Below are 22,695 nucleotides of genomic sequence, written 5' to 3' on the forward strand. Positions count from 1 at the left end.
GATACTTATTCCTGTCCAATGTGGTGCAGGGAAACAACCCAGAGCATGACCATTTCCTTCAAAGTGTGGCACTATGGTCTCCCAGGAAGCCCTATTTCTCCAAAATTCAATATGGCTAAAGTCTCACCAGAGAGGCAAGAGATGGCTATACCAACCTCCAGGATGTCTCATCTCCACACTCTCCCTACCCCTGGCATCTGCACATTCCGTCCTTAAGCCTGCCATCTGGCTGCCTTCAGAGGGGGTGGGCATAGATGGACCTGGCTTTCTCTGCATGTCCCCCTGGGCCTTTGAAGCTCATGGTGTATGATCCCTTCCCCTTGCTCTGCCATTCCAATGCCACTTATCACTTCATCAAAGCAGCCTGGCTAATCCACTTAACTTTGACAAATAAGGACAGATCACTGGAAGGATGCATGTTGGCTTACAGACAAGAAAGTCTTACAGCTTCCTTTCTGTACATTTTATGATACATTAAACAACAGCATATTGTTGGATTTATCAATCCATTCTCCTAAGTCCTTGAATTATATTTTCTGTAAAGCCTAGCATTAGTTATTAAATAATAACTGATTGCCATGTTAACCTATGTGGTTGAGAAAAAACAATGGGGAAAATGAACTGGGCAATTTCTCCAACACCAGGGTTCAAAAAACATCTTTTATAAGGACCCTGCCTATATCTACAGGACCCTCCACCACTGTGACACCCAGGGGAGAACTTAGTGGTTCTGCAAATACAAATATTATATAGATCCTCCCTCCATAGTACACCTAGCACAAAGGTTGACTTTGGGAAGCACTTTACTACAATGAGGGGAAATTAAATGTGCAATTTCACTATCCAAAGGGCACATAAAACATATTTTATAAGGGTTTTCATTATTAGTACCTGACCCTCACTGCTGGGACTCCTGGGGTGACCCTGGGGGTACCCAATATACCGAAATATTGTAGTTTAAGTACCCCAAACACCAAAGTTGAGTTTGGGCACAATTTACATTTTAAAAGCAGTCCTGTAACACAGGGCTGCTTTGAAACTGACCTCAGGCCTCAGCAGTGCACACGTGCAAGTGTAGCAAGGGCTGCTGGCCTCTAAACTGCATTGCCCTATTATATATCAAGGACATAAAGGTACTTTTACCCCCCCCTGCCCTATTATGTACTAGGGTCTTATAGGGGAGGCCAAGCCAATCTTAGGGGTACCCTAACCCATAGTGTACCCTAGTGTATGTAGGTGTTATCACTGTATTCTAAGTTTGTTCTCATCATAGCACTGGCCCTGGGCTTGGTTAAGCAGAACCCAGGGACAGTTGGAGTCTGTTACCACCAGTACAGTCAGCAACAAATGTGGTGCCCAGGGCGCAAGGATGACTTTGCAACATAGCTGCCCCTCGAACGAAAGGTGATGGGTTACTAAACTGCACCCTGGTAGTCCTCATCAGCTAAGTAGAAAAACCTGGAAAGTCCACCAGCATTGGCATGGGCAACCACAGGTCTGTGTTCCATTGTAAATTCCTTTCCCTGTAGGGAAATAGATCACCTAAATAGCTTGGTATTTTCCCCTCTCATCTACATTAGCCACCTGAGAGGCCTGTGGTCAGTTTGAACACGAAAGTGAGTCCTAAACAAATATGGTCTCAGCTTTTTCTGTGACCAAACTACAGCAAAAGCCTCTCTCTCAATGGCACTCCACATCTGCTCTCTGGAAATAAGTTGCCAGGTAATAAAGGCAACTGGCTGATCAAGGCACTCCTCATCTAACTGTGACAACATTGCCCCAACCCCTATTCTGAAGCATCTGTGAAGCCAGATGCCACATTTTGTCTCATCTCAAGGACTACTTAGACTCTCGAGCCCAAAATGAGCTGAGCTTTCATGTGGCTTCTGCCTTCCCCCACTTTCTATCTACCTGTTGAAAGATTTAACAAAAAAGCAGTTATCTAGGTTATAAAATTGGTGAGAGAGAGAGATACCCACAAAGAGGCTGAAGTGCACATTGTGCAACCAGAAACTTTTGGGTCATTCTTGGCTTCCCACTTTGAACAAATTGAGTGACCCTAGGTGTAAGGAATTGGGTTACTGGTTGAGGGAAACATCTTTCTCATGCAGCATCCACATTTCTTGTCAGGGTGAAGTCACGAGCAAACCCAAATTAACCTGTGCTCAACCCTCTGGTTGCGTGGCACAGAGCAGTCAGGCTAAACTTAGAGGCAATGTATAAAGTATTTATGCAGCACTTCAAACGGTAATAAAGTAAAAACACAACACAAGAAAAATCCCACACCAATTTTGAATAAAAGAGCAAAATGTAATAAAAAAGTCTAGACAAAAAATCCAAAAATACAATCAGTGTACCGGAGATATGCAATTTTAAAGATTTAAGTGAAAATAGCACCAAAAAGCCCAAAGTGCCACTCATGGCTATATGGTAGTGCAAGACTGGGAGAAAGTCATAAGTTCATGATGACCATGATAGAGCGTAGGCCGGATACAGGGACCAGGTTAGTCCTGCTAAAAAGTTACCCTCTCAGTCCAGTGCAACGAGTCCCATTTGCAGGAGAGGGGGCAGTGAGAAGCAGGGGAGCATTGCGGATGGTCTTTGATGTAGCGTGTAGGGCAGCTGTGATGACGCGGACAGGAATTGCTGTAGCGTGCATATCCTGTTATCGTTCTAAACTGTCTGGTATGTGCTTCGTGATGGTGATTTCCGCAAGCTGGCGATGCTATAGCGCAAAGGGTGGGAATGATGGAACTCTGCATTGATGGGCAGTGCAAGTGAAAAGGTTTTAGCACCAAGGGGCCCATTTGCGGTGGCAAATAGCCAAAAAACTTTAGTTCAGCTTCACTGAGGCCTCACCAGGGGTCCAGGACCTGAGGGGCACCACACAGGGTTCAGGGGCTTGTTCCAGCTGGATACGGGACCTGGTTCAGGTGGTTGTAAGCCTTTTATGTCCCTGTGGCTCTGTACAGGAGGCCAGCCTACTAGCCGCTGAAGTCACTAAGGTCCAATCCCTCTGACTCATGCAGGAGGGCAATCCAGCAAGGCAACAGTCCAGCTAGGCAGTAGTCCATCAGGGCAGCAGTCCAGCAGAGTGGCAGTCCTATCAGCAGCACAGCAGTCCTTCTTCGTGGGGAAGTTTCCATAGGTTCAGAAGTGTACTGAAGAGTTGGTGCCTGAGGTCCAGTATTTATACCAGGTGCCTCCTTTGAAGTGGGAGTAGCTTACAGAGGTTTCCCTTTGTAGTGCACATGTTTCCTCCCTCCCCTTCCCTGGCACCATACTAATTACAGGGGTACGCAGTCCTTTGTATGGAGGCAGGACACAGTTTAATCAAGTGTAAGTAGGGCTGTGCAGAGCTCTGTCCTCCCATCCTGCGAGTATTGGCCCATCCAGGAACACCTAAGCTCTGTGTTATGTAGGCTGCCTAGGAATACACAAAGCACAACTGTCAGGTACACCCAGTAATGTGCCCCGAGGCAGGTTGCAGGCAGTAAATGGCTAAGGCAGGAAAATGTCACCTTTCTATAAGTCGCATTTTCAAAATTGTAAATTAAAATAAGACTTCATCATCAGAGAGGATTTTTCATTATAATTACAAAGACACCAAACATGAACTGGTTACCTGTTCCCATTTAGAAGTTACAGCTTATTAAATGTAATAAGGTAACTTCAATGTTATTCAATGGTAGAAGCAAGCCTTGCAGTAGTGGAAAACGAATTTGAGAGTTTGTTACTACCAGTACAAGTAAAAAATAAAAGTACATGTTCAACTTTTTAAATGCACTGCACCCTGCCCACGTGACTGTCCAGTGTCTACTCTAGAGGTGAAGTATATGTATTAAAAAGGAAGGGTTGGGCCTGACAAAAGTTCTACTTTGCCAGGGGGAAATGGCACACTTTACTCCTTCTAACCAGTGGTAAAGTGCTTGTGTGCTTTCTTTCAAACATGGTAAAATTGGTATACACCTACTTGCCACTTTTAATTTATGTAAAAGTCCCTAGTAAATGGTACAACAAATTAAATGCTACAAGTGGGCTGAAGCACTCACTATGCCACCCACAAAAATAGCACTGTAAATCATGTCTCACACTTGCCACTGCAGTCTGTAGTGCAGTTTTAAACCTGCCATTTCAACCTGGCAAAATAAAACTTTTTCAGGTCTAAATCTTTCATTTTATTACTTTAAGTCACCACTAAGTTAGGCCCTGCTGTTTGAAGCCTGAAGGAAGACTGTACTTGCTTGCCTTGAACATAGTATCCCGGAAGGGACTCCAAGGGTCAGCTGACTTATCTGCTATTTGAGCTACAGGGAAACCACAAGCCTTCAGAGACCTTCCCTGCAACTGCCCAACTTACCAGCACCAACTGGACCTGCCTGGACCCTGCTGTTGGCCGCTGCTGTGGTGAGTCCTGACTTTCAAGAGATGCCCCACCAGATCCTGAACTCTTGGCTGTTGTAAGAGTGTACTTCTCCAATGTACAAACTGCAAGAATTAGACTTCAGGTGAAAATCCAATGGTTTTAGGCTCTTCACATCGAAAAAAGAACTGTCCTCAAGCTCCTCGCAATTACAAGCAGAGTTTAATGAGGCCAACGTGGGACCTGTATCCAACTACCAAAGTGACCTTCCCGGCTGCAGATTTTAGACTTCACCTGCACAGTGCTCTTTACAACAACTGCCTCACATTTCCCACCAACGTAAAGTTCTGACCAGTGATCATTCCTTTGCGCCACAAATGATCTTTTTGCAATCCCCCACCAATGTGAAGCTCTCATTGAGGCACCTTTGTGGGGAAATGGAGTAAGTGAGAAGGTAAACTTTCCACTGGGACAAACCTGGTCCCTCCATCCGACCCATGCTCCATCACAGTCGGTCTGAACATTTGACTTTGACCTGGCCCAGCATGACCAGATAACCTTGATTGGTGATTTGTGCTTCTTAGTGCTATTTATCTATAAAACTTTACAAATTCATAACTCTGGTTCTATTTATTGGATTTGTTTTGTTTGTATGTGAGTTTATTTAATAAAATGTATTCTACTTTTCTAAATTTGTTTGGGATTTTTCTTGTGTTGTATTTTCAATTTATTACTGTTTGAGTGCTGCATAAAATACATTAGTCATTGTCTGAAAGTTAAGCCTGGTTGCTTTTGTGCCAAGCTACTATAGGAGAAAGCACAGGTTTATTTAGTGGCTTTTGTAGTTCAACCTGACAAGGATTGTGTTTATTATTTGAGTGGAGCTCTCACCCATCTCAACTAATAACCCAATTTGTACAAAACAAATATTTCAATTTTTTTAAAACAACTACTTTTAATAAATGCCACTCATATCAGTCATATAATCCGTAGTATTAAAATAAAGCGCATCCACATGTTAAAGAAATACATTTCTTTTATTTGACTCTATCATATTTTGACGTGATGCCAAGACCAACTTAGAAATTATTAGGGAGGTGTTCCAGACCATAATAATAATAATATATATAATTTCAGATTTGTAAAGTACGACTTATCACCCCTAAGGGTATCCAGATGCTGGGGTCCATTGAGAGATTAAGTGAGCTATTGCCCAGAGGCACGTGGTGCTGAGCTGAGCTGCCGCCGGTGATCGAACCGTGAGCCCCATGCTCCGGAGTCAGCCACTCTGGCTGCTGTGCCATACCTCTCCCCTAAACATACTCCTCCCCTTGAAGCTACTCCCATGGACTCTTTGTCCTCTCGATAATAATGTTGACAAACAGTTTCTCTGCTAGCGACTCTTGGTTGTTCAGATAGAGTTCAATCATAACAAGAAACTCTATTGGAGTCGTCCAACTGCTGTCTGGGAGTGATGGATTTAACATATTAAAAGGCAAAAGCTAGCTGTATGAGTAGGAAGTAAATTATCAACAGTCAACTGAAGACCCTGAGTGGCTCAAAAGTAGGATTGCCTCCTCCCTGCAGGTCATTAAGAGCATAATCTCCAGTCTTGAACATTTCACCTATCAGTAACTGATTTCAGGTATGGTAGTTGAACGGTAGCAGAACAAGACTATAGCGCTTGAAACGCGTGAGAGTATCACACATAAGTCCAGGACAAAAACATTGCGCTTAATTACTTGCAGGGTGGTCACCCTTCTCGAAATGCAGCTACTGGCTGGGTTACCGGCTGATAACTGCTCTGCTTTGATATATCAAGGGATGGGAAACATATGTCTTAGGGCCTCATGTAGGTAGCCAAATACCGGTCGGTAACGGCCGATTTTCGGTAATTATACCGTTACCGACCGGTATTTTGGCTTTTGGTATGTAGGGGGAGAATTTCTGTATTTGGAATTTACCGAATCGGTAAAATTACCGAATCGGTATATTTACCGATTCGGTAAATTCCGAATACAGAAATCAGATGTAGGGGGACTGTGTGGTGTGTGTGGGGATTCGTTATTTACCACCAACTAATAGTTGGTGGTAAATGACGAATATGTGTGTAAATGCATTATTTTGCCCGTAGATGTGTGCAATGTGGCAGACACACATGCCCTCAGGGCATGTATGTGTGCCACATGTGCACACATGGCCGAATCAGGGGTGCAACAGGGTGTCAATGTGACACCCTGCCACCCTTGCATGTGCTCCCCCATTACCGAATCGGTATTTACCGATTCGGTAATGAGGCATACCTTCCCATCAATGGGAAGGTATGCCTCATTACCGATTCGGTAAATACCGATTCGGTAATTACCGAATTATTCCGAATCGGTAATATTTACCGACCAATTAACTACATAGAATTTACCACTTCATAAATACCGAATCGGTATGATTCGGTATTTATGAAGTGGTAAATGCAAGCCCACCTACATAAGGCCCTTAGTGAGCTGAAGGCTGTCTGCAGTGTTCAAAGGTCTCTCATAATGTCATGCCATGTGTTTCTCATTGTATCCTCTGGGTTTGAAGTGACACTGTCATCACCTCTGCTCAGGGTCCAGTGTGATGTGATGTGAATTCTTGTTAAGTCATCATAGACCCTAAAGTCACATTGACATTTCATGTGATGTCCTCAATATGAATTTGATGGTTATGACACTGATAAATCCTACCTCAATTTGGTGACCAGATGTTGGCAAGTATTACAATCCGACACGACAGTGAGAAATTACACAAATTATGGCCCTACCATTAATAGAAATTATATTGTATTATATTGTTTATTTTTTTTGTATACCATGCACACACCAGAGGGATTTTCAGCAAAGTCTTAAACCAGAAACAAAGAACCACCAATTAATGCTGTAAAAGAAAGGGGTCCAGCATTTTCTTAAGTGAAGAAATGTTCAAACTGAAGCAACATGGAAGATCGTTCTAGATGATGGTGACACATTTGAAAAGGAACCGTATCAAAGTCGCTGCGCCTTTGATAAAGTGCGAAATGGAGAAAGTAATGCAAAAGTGACCTGCAAGGACCTGAATGTAGGAACATATTACCTAAGGAGCACCATGAGTGTCAACCAGAGCAACCATCTGTTTGTGCTGATATTGTCTTGAGCGCTCATAATTGGCTCTTGCCTTTACATATGAAAGTACCAGGGCCTTGTGTGGCAATGAATCCCACAATGCTTCTGGTGCACCGCCGCACTTTAGACAAGGTGTATTCATTATGAATAAGGAAACAGTAAAATCACCAGTCTTACTACCAACTACCAAGCTATAGCAATATACTGGCTGAATTGAAAGTGGAGACCATTTTAATATCGGATAATCTGAACAGGTAAACATTCTGAGTCCTATGTGCACTTTCTCAGAATAGGAGCACTTTTCTTGAGGGTGTGTCAAAATATATGCAGGATTAGAGGCACACTAGTCAACAGTCACACTGAAAAGTTATGATATGCCGACAAGGACTATGATACGATTTTTCCGCTACTTGCTCAGGAAAACCTGCCCAGATTTTTAGAGCACGAGAATCTTTTCAGCACTGGAAACTGTCTGTAATTTTATTTTCAATGAGTGTACATCGGGTGCCTAGTCAACCGGTGAACCTTTGTCAGCAAGATCTCGGCACACAGAGCAAGTTTGCAATCCGGCAAACAGAAATACGTGCCCGGAGAGTTGTGGGCCACAAATGCGGGTTAGCATTTATTTGCTCTTTAATTAGATTTGAAGCATAGACTCCCCCTGCATGTGCCAGAAAAAAACTGTCGGCCATTTTCCTATTATCTCTTCTTGCAAGAACCAACAGCATTCCACAAATTGGGAGGACTCATAAAATACCACGGTGGGCAGCTTTGACTAGTATTCCAAAAACAAAATAATCTACATTCAATGAAGTAATCAAGAGAATGGTGGGATCTCATGGGGGTGATATCAGAGAATAGGTAGTGGTTTGTGTTGATTCGGCCTTGTAGAAATACAGAGAGATGTGGTATGGGACTTTGATAGAGATGTCTGTGCACATTGTCCAAGTCAGAATGTCTAATATTAGCTACTGTTGGCCTCATTAGGAGTGGGCCGAAGTTATGATGGATGAATGTGCCCTCCCCTCCGAAGTTACTGATGCCAGGGTCCGCGGTATGTCCTGAGGTGAGGGGGTAGAGGCAGTGAGTATTACTAGTGAGACACCTTAAAATTCAATTACTTGGAGAATCAGTAATTCTGCATTAATTTTCCTGTTAATTCCTTATCTCCCATCTGGTGACTCATGTGGTCCTGTTGAAAGGCACTGGACCTGCTGTGTTCTCCCAGGACTTGTCATTCTGCTGGGGTAAGCAAATTCTGCACTTGTCCCATTGGATTTAAGGGGGCCTTATAATGAGTCACTGTATCTGGAAGGTTTGCAATGTCTACATAAAGCGAAAGTTTAGATCGTTGTCGTTTGAAAATAATTATGGGGCAGGTTTTTGAGCAAAATGACCTGTCTGATACTCTCATATCTTTTTCCAAAACACTGAAACATTTATGTACACCATAATCATGTATACCAAGCAGTGTACTGGCATAGCCTAACACATGTATGATGCTAATTAATGTTGATACATTTTAAATTAACTTTGACATAACGAGGCATTATGACATTTCTCTTTTCTTTCACCTTTACCTTTGTGGCATGTGGGAATCCATTAAAGCATCCATCAATCCACGTTGACACAACGGAATGTAAACTGAGGTATCACACCAACAAACACCCTATTAGGACAGTATTGTGTTGCCAATTGTATTATAGGCCACATAATTAGCATGAAGTTAGGGCCTATTAAATAGACAGGGCTTCAAAAGACACTTTCCAAACAAGCTTTTAAAAATAGTAGGTAAAGATTTAATATATCAATATATGTCAACACTTTAAAGCCAACTCTATTGGCTTTACGAATATTTCCTAGTTGCAATAGTGGTTCAGGTGTTGCTTGTTCTATTGTGGTAGTTTTAATGATGGTGGTATTGGCATGTTGGTGGTTTTAAGAATAATAGTAGTGGTTTGCATTGGTGGTGGTGGTAGTAATGGTGTTATTGTCTGCTGACATTGGTGGTGATGGTGCATTGGTGGTAGTATCCATGGTATTGTGGTGGTATAAGTGATGATAGTATTGGTGATGCTATTGCTTGTGATGTGGTATTAGTGGTGGTGGCATAGGTTCTAGTGGTGGTGTTATAAGTCATGGAACTGGTATTGGTGGTATTGGTTGCTGCGGAATTTAAAGGATAGTGGCATTGAGGTGGTGGTTGTATTAGTTATATTTGTGGTGGAATTAGTGGTGTATTGCCATTCAGAATGTAATCTGCAATGAGTGACTGGAGATATTCCACTCAGTATTGTGGCTGTCACAAGTGTGCTGCACAGTTGTTAACCCAAAAAGCAATGGCCCATCTGAGTGGCAGGCTACAGCAGGATTTGAGGGATCGACCACTGGATTTTAGATTCCTGGGATGTGCATATCTGTTGCTGTATTTGAGGATCCCACAGTCTATAAAAGCCACATTCAGGACATGGCCAGGTTCTTGCCTTTCCTGCCTCTGGGTGAGAGGAAGCCACTGCTTGGGCTCACCTGTGTTTCTCTCCTTGGGCGTACCTCCTCCCCTGTGTTTCTGGCTTTCCAGTTGAGATTATCTTCGAACCAGAAATCGAGAAAATGTTCCCAAAAGTGTTTTATGTGTGACACTTCTTGAAATTTCTTCTTTAGCCTCACCTCAAAAACTCTCCTTACCTCCTTGGAATTGTTCAACCTGTCCCAGCGCTGTCTTTAGAGGCCTAAAGTTAGCGATAGCTTGTAAGATTTAGAAATTACTTGTACAGATTGTGGGACTGCTGTTGTGCCCCTGGACTATCCACTGGATCTACATACTCATATTCTGACATTCCCTCAAAGAAGTACTGTAACAACTGTCTCCTGGGCTTTTCCAGTGTTATATGAAACTCCTGTTTCAACCTTTTTTTTGGATCGGTGTCTCAATTTGTGAAGCCTTAACAGCTGCTATGGTACAGTGGAACATGACCAGTCTCTTGACGCTCTTTGGCTATAAATAGATAAAGGAACTGTGTCATTGCTATGTTGAATGTTTACCATAGTGCATCAGCAGAAGGTGAAAGAGAAATAGCACTTCGGGCTGATGTACTATTGGTTTGACAATGTCTCAAGCCAATGGCTGAAAGAGACTGGTCCAAAAAGCCAATAGTTGGGGAGGGAGGGCGATCTAAAGCCTACTCTGTGTATACATATTTTAAACAATATATCATGTAGACAACTGTGCTGTTACCCTAGAACAAAGCCCCGTACAGCTGTAGGCCATATATACAAACACTGGAAAGGTTTTCTCCCTCACACAGGAGCAGAACTGATAACGAAGCAAACCACATGATGTGGGTAAGGGCTGGTGTCCTTTCCTCAATGCTCATTTCTGTTTTGGATTTATTTATAATTTGTTCATGGAAAGTACAAGCAATGTGAAACAATCAGTAGTGATTGCACATTTTCCTAATAACTCATGAAAGTAGCAGAATATGGTATAATGAACCAGGTGACACTACAATCACAACCGTTACATATTTAGAATAGCTAACATCCCCATCCAGCTACCCAAGACCCGGGACAACACACCGCTACAGAGGGCCATCACTAGTACATCATTTCTGTGAGTCATTTCTCTTGGTCAGGTATTTTTCGCCACAGGCTCCAAAGATCTCTGGGACAGGGACAGCACTGGGCAACAAAGAGGCGTGCATCCATGATAACTCATCACACAGTGTTAAGTCCTTAAGCCATTCCCCAAACCGGGATGGTCGTCCCCTATTATACCTCTCCACACTTGCATAGTCATTAACACCAATGTTCAATATGTTTTTGGAATCTTTTTCATATATTCCAAAAGAACTGTGAATGGAGTGAACACCACTCTATGCTCGGTAATAGTGTTCACTGCCTACATAATCACTGACCATAATTAAGTAATTGGAAAGCAGTGCCATGCCAGGCAGAGCCGAACTGGCCGTAGTGGGCACCGGGCATTTCCCCGGTGGGTCGGAAGGCTAGGGGCCAGTTTTGGACCGGTGGGTGCCGTTTTTGTTACTGGGGGCCGATTACCGGGGGCCGGTATTGCAGCAATGTTGCAAAATCGGCCCTTTGTAACAAAAGCAACAGCAGCAGTGTTCTCTGCCAGTTCCCAATGCCCCGCCCCCACTGGCCGGTTTGATGTAATTTCCAAGGCTGGTTTGCAATCCCAGTCCGGCCCTGATGCCGAATGCTGCTGGATCTGCACATCGCTAGCACTGTGAGCTTTTGATTATACCATATTTAATCATTCACACTCAAGTGTGGTATACTCTATGTATGAAGATAAAATGTATTAACCTGTGGCTCCCATGGTGTGGGGGGGTCTTCTTTTGTCTTCTGAAAACAATAAGGGTATTGCGCCTTTCAAATCTCAGAACCAAATTCTCCGACCGGCTGGGTTTACCGTGCATGTTGTCCACAACCATATCATTCACTACAGTGTTATACATATCGGCTGGGTTTACTGTGCATGTTGTCCACAACCATATCATTCAATCCATTGTCATACATCCTTGTGATCAGTCTGACTGGGTGTTGGTTTGCCCTAATTAAAGTAAAGAGTTTCCACTCATGCTCAACAATATTGAGTAGAAGATATCACCAAACGTATGCTGCAGTCTCTGGCATGTCAGAACATCCAAGGAGGTACCATTCACCTACCCTAATTATTCCTGGTATGCCTTGAAATTCTTATTTGAGAATAAATCTCTCATCATGTAGTTCATCAGTTCTTGGGGTCGGTGAACAGAGACATCATAGGGAAATAGGGAAAAATACCTCAGTCACACCACTCACCACTGCCAGCCCCAACCAGGCCCACACTGTGCGCTCCATATGTATTTCTATATTGGGTCTTTAGGACTTTTTAAATCAGAATTGTGTTGAGAGATACCGGGCCTACTAGTCCTTTTTGAAGGCTTTAGTGTGGTGCATGTCTACTGTTATGGAACCAGTGGTGAGCAAACTGTGCTTGTAAAATTAGATAAAACATTTCAAAATTGAAAGCAGCAAACTCACCCACCTATATGGAAGTTGCATTTTAGATCAGCTTACTGTAGACTGCTTGTCAGCCCATGTTAATGTTATCATAAGTGCTCTCAGTTGTGTAAAGAATTCCCTTTCATTTGCAGCTCCCGCCTCACCCGGACAACTAGCTGATTTGGGTAAGCCGTCCACCTTCTCTACCAGCCACCTAATCTCTCGCTGACTTCCCCAGCCCGGCTCCTTTTTAGGTCTCGCCTATGCAGCGCGCATGCGCTGCATAGGCAAAAAGTCCTTTAGCAATCGCTTCGGCTTTTCAGCCGAAAACGTGCACGCGTTCCATTGCCTTAAATGGCAACGCGTGCACGTGTGGCGATTGCCTTGCGGGAGCGAGCTTGACACCATATGTTTGTAATTAACTTACAAACACATGGTGCTCCTGGCTTGCTCCCGCAAGGGAAACGCTTGTGTGCTGTTGCACTCCCCCACACCTCCCACTTTTAGCACGAGGCGCGTGCGCGCTTGTTTATATCAGTATCAGCGTAACTGCTACTCTGTAAGGACTGACTTTTCTTCTAGTAAAGACTGTGAGAGTTGTAGATTGCTGTCAATACTATTTTGTAAAAGGTGTGAGAATGTTGCCAGTTGTACGACACAGCTTGTGTGTGGAGTGTGAGAGTACTGCCGGCAGTGAGACTACTGTGTAAAGAGATAGAGTGATGTTGGTAAAGACTGAGTTTTTACCAACTGCCAGTCTGTGAGTAAATTCAGTATTTAGTGCTGTGTGTAATGTGAGACTTTTCGTGTGTTTGGTATGAGACTTCTGTCCATAGTGTGCTACCGATACAGTGAAAGAGAACGTTTTTTTCTTGTACATTGGTCAATCCTTCACACATATCATACAGGAAACAAAGGAGCTGCTGATACAACAAAGTACGCAGTGCTGCACACCGCTTTGTATGTACTTGCCCACATTTGGTATCGGGGAAAGAGGGTTTTTTCTAAAAATAATTCGGGTGAGTGCAAATTAGCAAGGAAAATTTAAAATATAAACTTTTTGCTTTAAAATCGGGACTCTTGCTTAAATTAGGTGAGATGACATGCCCTGCTGATAAATTCAAGTGCAATGTATGATGGAAATCCCATCTTAGAGGATCACCCATATAGTACTTACAAGGATCATCCATAAATTCAGTTCAGTGTCCCTCTGCAAGCATCCTACGTGGATCAAGAGATACGGAGCCCTGCTGCAGCCTGCCAGCAAACTCAGGAACAGGGGAAGCAATCAACAGCAGGGGAGAAGTTGCACTGAGCTGTGCAGAAGTAAATGCATACGTTGAAGCACGGCGCTCACCTCGGCTTGGTAAATTTAAAGTGAAAGTGGCACAGTTTATAAATAAATAAAAGGCGCTCACTTAAAGTCAAAGCAGCGCCATTCATAAAAAAATAAAACGGCATCAGACATGCTGTATTTGACTGAGCAACGAAAATCTGCACCGTATCTAACAAAACAAAGACGTGCGTGCAGCATATTTAATAATAAAGATAAAGCGTCTAATAATGAAGATATAAAGCACATTTTGAATATGATGTCCAAAACATGAAAATGGGCATCCATGTAGTGGGTGCAGTGCTGGTACGCGAGCAGAGGCAAAGCAAACAAGCATTGGCATAGCCAATAGGTCTCGCCTTTGCGACCTTATAAGTGTTTAGTTATGCAGCACAATATCCTTGGTGCAACAACATCAACTGTTGCATGGCTAAGCATGTATAAGGTCCCAAAGGCGAGACCTATTGGCTATGCCAATGCTTGTTGTAGATTCCTACTGTCTCAACATTGATGATCCCGAACTCATCGGATCCTTTGGGCCCCCATTACTTTGCCCCATCTAACCCTTCACGGGTCCCTCTCCACACCATTGCCATACCGTTTCCTACCTCGGTAAGCACCTGGCTGCTACATCCTTGCACACCCTGGCTCGTGGGGATGGTTATCCTCCATACCCCCTCCAACTCCTCCTTCTTCTCTTCTCCATTTTCGCAGTCATTGACTCTCACCCCGGGCGGCCCTCTGGTGCGATCAGGCCCTGCTCTCCGACCGGAACCGATTACCCTCCCTCCTTGTTAATCACCACGTTCAACCTTGCTCAGGTATTCATTTACCACCTCCTTGCCTGTATTCCTTTCCATCTTGCCCACATTACGACTTGGCCTCATTTCTCTTTTTCCATTTCTTGTACAGCATCTGCCAATCTGTTACCTGGTCCTGATGATGATCATAAATTTTATGGATCGAAACGTCGTGGACATTCCAGCGCAACTTGTGACGCCCTACACTCGGGTTCACCAAATGTGCCAAATTTTGTACACATTTGTGTAAATACCTACCTGTGAACCTCAAGTACCTTCTTATCATTGTCACTTTCTCAGCTTGCGCCTTCTATCGCTGTTCCACTTGTCACCTGCGCCGTCCACTTTGAGTGTCACGAGCACTTGTTTGCACTAAGTTCGACGGGTTACTTACGTATTCATTGCTAACAGTGCTGTTACAACTGTTCCCAATTTGTCCGTATTGTTCCAAATTTATGTTTTCTCTTGTACTTTCTCAATACATGATGCCTCTGGCACATTTGACTAAACAATGAGTCTCCCTACTTGCCTTTCTTGCAATGTTATGTGCATGCTTGTTTACCAGTCTTGAAAATAATACCGGTTGAGATATTGTTGTTCATATATACTAGTTAATGGGATAGGCATGTTTTGGAAAAAGTATGACAGCTTCGACAGAAGCACCATCTTCGGAAGAACCACTCTCCCTGTGACAGAAATGGGGAGCCTAATCCATTTCTCTGTCAATGACATTATTGATGTCATGCATTTTCCGTAACGATTTCGATGTCTCAATGGTACTGTATACTGGATACCTAATGGTTTAAAACTGCCATTTTAATGGGAAATTTAGTGAGGACAGCTTGGTAGTGCTAGTCAAGGGTAGCATCACAGATTTAGACCAGTTCATTATCAGCACGGAGCATCTGCTAAAGGTTAGACTCTCCTAAATATTAGGGTTCAAATTAGTTTCTGGGCCCCTAACCAATGAGATAAGGTCATCTGCACACATTGACTGCAGCATTCTTTTAGCCCCAAACATTATGCTGCATATATAGCGAAATTCTCTGAGTATGCTGCCTACCACCCCTGCTGTACCCCTGCTGTTGCTGTACCCCTGCTGTTGCTGTACCTGTGGTGACAGGGGTACATAACTTACCATTCAGTCTGATTCTAGCTGTCGGGGAGGTTTAACTAGCACACCACAGCTCTCCCAACTCCAATCCTCTCTATCACAGTGAGTAAAAAAGGCCATTCTAAGTGGTAACTTCTGATATACCTGTGACAATTTGAGAGGTGACCGCAAACAAGGTGTGCAAGTTGTCCGCTGTGGAATAAATCTGGGTTGAGCTAGTCTAACCGGGTTCAGCACGAGTGGCAGTAGCCTGTTGGCCAATACTTTTGATAAGATCTTATAGTCTGCATTTATAAAGGATAGGGACCTTTAAGAATCACATTGGGAGGGGGAGCTTTGCCTGGTATGAGCAAAATGTTTAAAATGACTTCTCTCAGCGTTGTATGTCTCCTCATATAATGTTAATAGGACCCGGGTGAGTTCTTCTGCATATTCTTAATTGAATTCAATAGGTATTCCATTCCCACCTGGGCATTTTTTATTTCCTCCACGTGATGGGCAGGCATAATAGTATATGTTCGTCAGGTTCCAACCACTGCAAGGTTCTCCTATAAAGGTATTGTTTCTGTGGACTATGATGAGTACAATTTAGATTAATAGCTTGTAATCTTTGCTAAAATGTAGGCTGGTTCATCACCCTCATCTATGTCAATCTACATAATAACAGAGGCCGCCCACTGTGATCTGATAAACACTGCCCGGATGCGTTCGGGGAATTCGCCTTCCTTATATTGTCTGGCAGGCAGCTGTGTATTTACCTAGGAGCTTAATCTCCCTATCTGGTTCCTCTCTAAACTCCCTCATCTTGGAGTGAAGATCCAGTGGTCCTTTCAAACCTAGTGTCACATGATATGTCTTTCCAAGGGAGCATATATATCTTTCTAACTTAGTATTGCGAAAATTGATTTTAAGTTTCCCATGCCCTTTCAATATGCATTCACCACTTATAGCAGATTTAAAATCTTCCCATAGTGAAGCATGTATGGAGACGAATGCCTAAATTCAATAAAAGTAGGACTTGATTGCTTGCCTAATATCCTTCCTGAATTCTGTGTCAAGTAAGGCAGTAGGCCTTAGCCTAAGTGTGCGCCAATTGCTTGAGATCGACAAGGTGAGAACTATTGGAGAGTGATCCAACAGCATCCTAGGCAGTTGTAGGATCCTTTTGTCCAGCCGATTCTATCTCATTTCAGGACTGGTATAATTATCATACCATTCGCAGCCGTCTTATGCTTCAGCAGATCGCTTTATTTTGGTGAGGCAGAGACTCCCCAGATCACTACCACATGCGTCCAAGGATACTTTGCTGCTTTTGATAATTCGAATGGGGAAAGATTGGGGGAAGAATATCATCAAAGCTAAGCTTTACTGTTCATTTCCCCAATTTATTTTCTGAAACAGTCCGGGACTTACCAGACTGCACTTCTCTGTGAACCTGCAGATGCAGATCCTAAACATGCCTATATGGGCCCAAGATCTCCCTCCAGAGTATAAAGGAGTCAGCTAGAGCAAGCCATTCCCACCCCTGCTTCTAACACCAACGCAACTCACCACCCTATGTGGCCTCTGACGGCCACTGCCCACACAGCTGCTGCTTCCCAAGCAGGTTGCCTCTTTTAAGTGAGAGTGACCAGGCCCCGCAATGGGCAGGTCTTCCTTCAGCTCCTAGCACCTGGTACCCTTGCTCACCAGGGGCTCTATTACAGATAGGGTGCTTCTGCTTGGGCCATGGCGTACCTTTAAGCAGGTGCGCCACGTGCAAAGTGGGAAAGTGCTCCCTATTATGTTGAATATACTGCCCTCAGGGCAGACGCAAACTCGCGCTGCCCCCATGGCCGCTCATTCAAGAGAAATTGGAGGAGCTGTGCAGACGGCAATCCGCTTGCACTTTTAAGTGATTAGAGATCCCCTTGCAGACAGATGCAGTGATTGACTACACCAGCCTGCAAGGAGATGTCTAGGGTGGTCCATGGTACCCACTTGTATCCTTCCAGATGGCTGACTTTAGGAGGCACACTTTCAGTGCGCCTCCTAAAGACGTTTGTGTCTGCACCTACATCGATAATACGGCCCAGAGGCAAAGAGATTCCCTCATTTGCATGGGGCCACGCCCACATGCAAATGAGGGAATGACCTCTAATGATAGTGCTCGTGATACCTGTACACCAGCGATATCTGTATTACAGAAGGGGCCGCACAAGCATTTATAGCCCCTCCTGTAATACCAAAGTGCCCTAAGGGCATACAAAGCAGGCCCAAACCCCCATTGTGGTCTCAGGGCTCTTCTGTAATACAACCTCAGGTCTCCAAAACCAACCCCCATCAATGTGTGTAGATTTATATGTGGAATGGCTAATTTGAACAGATATTAGTTCTGGCAGCCAGAACCAGTTTTAGTCACGGTCATCTTGTTCGCTGCAATCTAGGACCCTTTTCACAAAATACTCTTGATACCAGCTTTACACACTTAGCAGAGAACAAAGCCCGGTCTCATTCTACAGTGAGCTATCCAGTGATATTACTAAATCGTAAATAAATCCGGTATTTGTAAAGCGCGAACTTCTCACCCTTACGGGTCTGAAGGCGCTGGGGGCCGTCGTGGAAATTAAGTGAGCTATTGCCCAGAGTCACATAGTGCTGAGCTGATCGGATCAAACAGTGAGCCCTGTGCTCCGAAGTCAGCTGACCTGGCCGCTGCACCACACCTCTCCACTTACTTACTTACTTGTTTTGTCTCCACTAACTTACTTGTTTTGTCTGTCAATTACAGTACGGGGGATTTAATATAATTGTCTGTGTCCACCTACTAACCCAGTACAATGTATGTACATCACAGTTAGCAACAATGCAAGCCTACTACCACATAGCACAAATATGTTGCTGGAAGCTGATGTGCTACCCTCACAGAGAACATGCACAGCCTGTGCAGTAGCAGTGCAAGATTAAATCACTTACACCAAAGAGTTGCAACACAGCAGGGGCGTAGCTACAATTGGTGCAGCAGGTGAAGTGCACTGGGGCCAGAGCCCTGAGGGCCCATTTAACCCTGATAATTTCCTGTCGTTCTCTACCCTCGCATTGTTTAAATGGGTCATTTCCTTGCTTGCACCAGGGCTTATCGGATCCTTGCTACAATACTACAATATACATTGGACAGTGCTTATTCCTCACACACTCACACAGGCACACACACATGCAGTGGCGTAGCTAAACCTTTTGCTGCCTGTGGCGGTCGGGGTGTGCCCCGCGACGGCCGCAGGTGAGAGCAGGGATAAACGGGAGGTGGGGACGGTCCCTGCAACAGCCGCAGGTAAGGGAGGCCCACAAAACTCATGCCCCTTCGCCCCCACAATCCCTTGCTACGCCACTGCACATGTGTGCCAGGTATGGCATATGCTACATCAGCACAAGCTACCCTGAAGGAGATAAAATGCACTCAATGCATAAAACGCAAGATTCACTGTATTTTCCGTTCAATTCTCTCTCTGCACCGTTTAGCTTTCCTAGGTCAACTCTTCATTCAGTATATAACTTTTTCCCACTGATACATTGCCAGTTAAGTTCTGGCCCTGTATTTTTAAACTGCTAGGTTTTTCTACCAGAATATCAGGGGCATAGTATAGTCTTCTAAAAACATTGCGGACTAAATATTAGTCATAATATAATATTAGGCTTCATAAATAATGGAGGTAAGTATCTTCAAGATTTGGAGTTCAGAATAGTAAACCCATACTTACCCACCTCAACTTACTTTTAAAGATTTTTGATATTTGATATCTAGGCGCAGTATTTTTGTCTCACATCCTTGTTTCCCTTCATCATCTGACATACAGTCCTTGCACACAGAGAGACAGGTGCAACGGAAACAGCGCATGCGTGCAATGTTTAGCTTCGTAAAAATTGCTTTTTGGCAGGGTTCGTTGATGGCTTTCCAAAACCTTGTGAACCTGGGAGTCCAGAAGGATTGGTCCATTCTGACACAGTTGGAGTCAATGGAGGATATCGTTGTACCTTGGAAATTACGTTTTAGTCAGAGCTGCAATGAAACTATGGCTTCATTACGGATTTGTATTATTGTGAAATATATTTCCACAAATCAGTGTGAGAAGCAGAACATTCTTCTCAGGGTTGCCTAATAAGTCAGCCACATTCACCATTATCACTTCATAATACTTCTGGCGAAGGGCCAGGATATTTTTACATGCATTCCACATGTTTATTATATATTTTATTAAGGTGCCACCGCTGCCAACACAACTACAATTTCTACACTGTTGATTTTAAAGGGGAAATGTGCCAAGTTGCCCTCATAATTTCGCCCGTAAATTAAATATTTTTTCTGAGAATGGTCTGTGCGCCAAAGTATCAAATGCTTTTTGTCATGAGCCTTGTCTCAGGTAAATTCCCGATGCCTCGTCGATGGGGTATTTTGGGTATGGAAAGGATATTTCCCTTGAAAATATAAACAACTGGAAAGGAACGCTTGCATCGGATCTCGCAAGGGTTTGTAAGCCAAACTTACTGTTCTTCGCCGTGTTTAATATCTTGCTGCCAGGCAACACAGGAACCGGATCTTATGAGGATAAAAGCGACAGCGGACGCATGGGTGACCTGACAATTTGTACACCGCCATTTGCAGTGTTTTATCATCGTAGCAGCATCGATTTCAAATTGAAGATCGGATTCCATTACCTCCTCTGTCTGCCTTAATGGTAACAGAACGCCAGACTCCGCTCTGTTCTTTGTGAAAAGAAAGCTCTTATCGCCACGGCAGTACTCTTTAGAATGCGAATAACCCGAGACCTATCTGGCTTCCAGGTCCTTGGCATTTCCGGTGTGCCACAGGTCCTCCAATGGCATACTATGCTCTAAACATACTTATTCAGAGGAAAATGTACGTTGCAATATATAATTTAAAAAAAAAGAATTTATTGGCATTTATACCAAAAAGAGAACAATGTCACAACTACAACAATTCGAATAGAGGGAGAGAGGGGCCATCGGGGAGGAAGAGGCCAGTAGTAAAAGGAGTAGCAAGAATGGGGAGGATGGTCGTACGGTATCACGATAGTGTTGTGTGTAGTGAAAGTCTTGCAAGAATCCCCATCTACATTAGTCCTTACAAGGCAAGAACGAGAAACATCCTTAACCACGAAGGCTTTTCTACGCGTTACGTTTACAACGGTACACTTACCACGTAAATGTCTTCACCACGCGTATGCCGTCCACGACCGTCTTTACCACGCAAGCTGCACTGGAACGTCTTCTTCTTCGTCCGGTTCAGTCCTTTTTTACTGTCGGCGAAGATGCGTGTTAAAGGCTACAATTAGAAAAAGGAGCTTGGGTGTCTCCCCCCCCCCCCAAAAAAATGCGAGCGGCAAAAAAGGGGGTTTGGGGGGTCTCCCCCCCAAAAAAAACCAGAACCTGTTGTAACGTCGCAAAGTGGAGGCAATCGGCATTCTTTTAGAGGAAACGGAATGACGCTTCCTCTTTACGATGTACAACATCACCAAGGAAGATCAAGGAGAGGAGAGGACGTGAAGAGGTAAGGGGAATACAAGTTAAACAAGCATTTGCAATGCAATAGGTCTCGCATTTGCAAAAGTTTGAGTTATTGGCATTGTAAATGACAAAACTTTTATCTATGTGTTGGTTTTGAAAACAGATAAATAAACGGCATTGTCATTTACAATGCCAATAGCTTAAACTCTCGCATTGTAAATGACAATGCCTTTTTTTTGTTTTTAATAAAAATACATAAATAAAACGCAGTCATTTATAATAGCAATAGCTGAAACTTGTGTCAATGTGAGACCTATTGCATTGCAAATGCTTTTTTTTTACTTTGCTCATGTGATGGCAATAAATATCCAGCATAGTGAAATACTAACTTAAACGCTGACCCTTCTTCCAAAGACCAGTTCCTGCCGAGTCTCCCAAATAATTAGTGGCTCTTATTTGCATTGGATAATTCCCGTTCACTTTACACCCTTTTGTGGGACACTCGGAGTCAGAGGCGCAAATAGACACAAATTTTGGGGTGGTGGGGCACCAAATGTTAATACATCTTTATTTTTTGCTGGACTTTTGTTAACCAACAAAAACCAGCTTGCAACCCACCAGTGGGCCGCGACTCACAGTTTGGGAAACAGTGGCATAAATGGTACACAACTGCACAAATACAGCACCTGCACTTGTGTGTACAAGTCATGAAGGTGTTAGGGTTGATACTATTACTTTTAAGTTGAGGCTGGCACAACTGTTCTTTTAGGCAGCAAACACCACCAACCATGCGGGCAACTAGAGCCACATTTCGGGGGGGGGGGGGGGGGCTGGACAAGATTTCGGGGGGGGGGGGGGCTAAGTCTTCCAGCCATAGGCAGAGTGGCTGTAAGAAGGGGTGAAAACACAAAAGCCTCATTAACGAGTAAATGGTCTTTTAAAGACCTGTGAAGTACTCGGATCCGGCTGCAATTAGACGGGCGCCAGCCCGCGAGGCTGTCTCAGCTGGGCTGACACACATGACAGGGGGGGGGTGGGGTGCTGAAGCCCGGTAAGCCCAATGGGTGTTGCGCGCCTGCCACCAACAGAACACATTAGACAGAACACTGAATACATATCAAACTCAGATGCAATATACCACAAAGCTAGGTATCACTGGACAGGGCGCCTCCTTCTCTCCCTCTCAGCTGCTTAACTTCATTTAACTTTGGCCTGGGTAAAATGGGCCCTGGTACGTGCAATCTGGTCCGCTTGCCGCAAGTATTTCCAGAACTACCGGCAAAATGTTTAGTTTGCCACTTGGGCGCTCACTCTTCCAAAGACGTAGGGCAATTTTTAAAATTCTTCATTGCAGTCTGGCGCTCTGCATTTGCCCTTTGAGGTGGTACCCTGAGGCAGCTGCCTACAGAGGTTTTTATGGAGCACTGGCACCGAGTCTA

The sequence above is a fragment of the Triturus cristatus genome, chromosome 3_1 (assembly GCF_964204655.1).
Source record: "Triturus cristatus chromosome 3_1, aTriCri1.1, whole genome shotgun sequence".
Taxonomy (NCBI): Eukaryota; Metazoa; Chordata; class Amphibia; order Caudata; family Salamandridae; genus Triturus; species Triturus cristatus.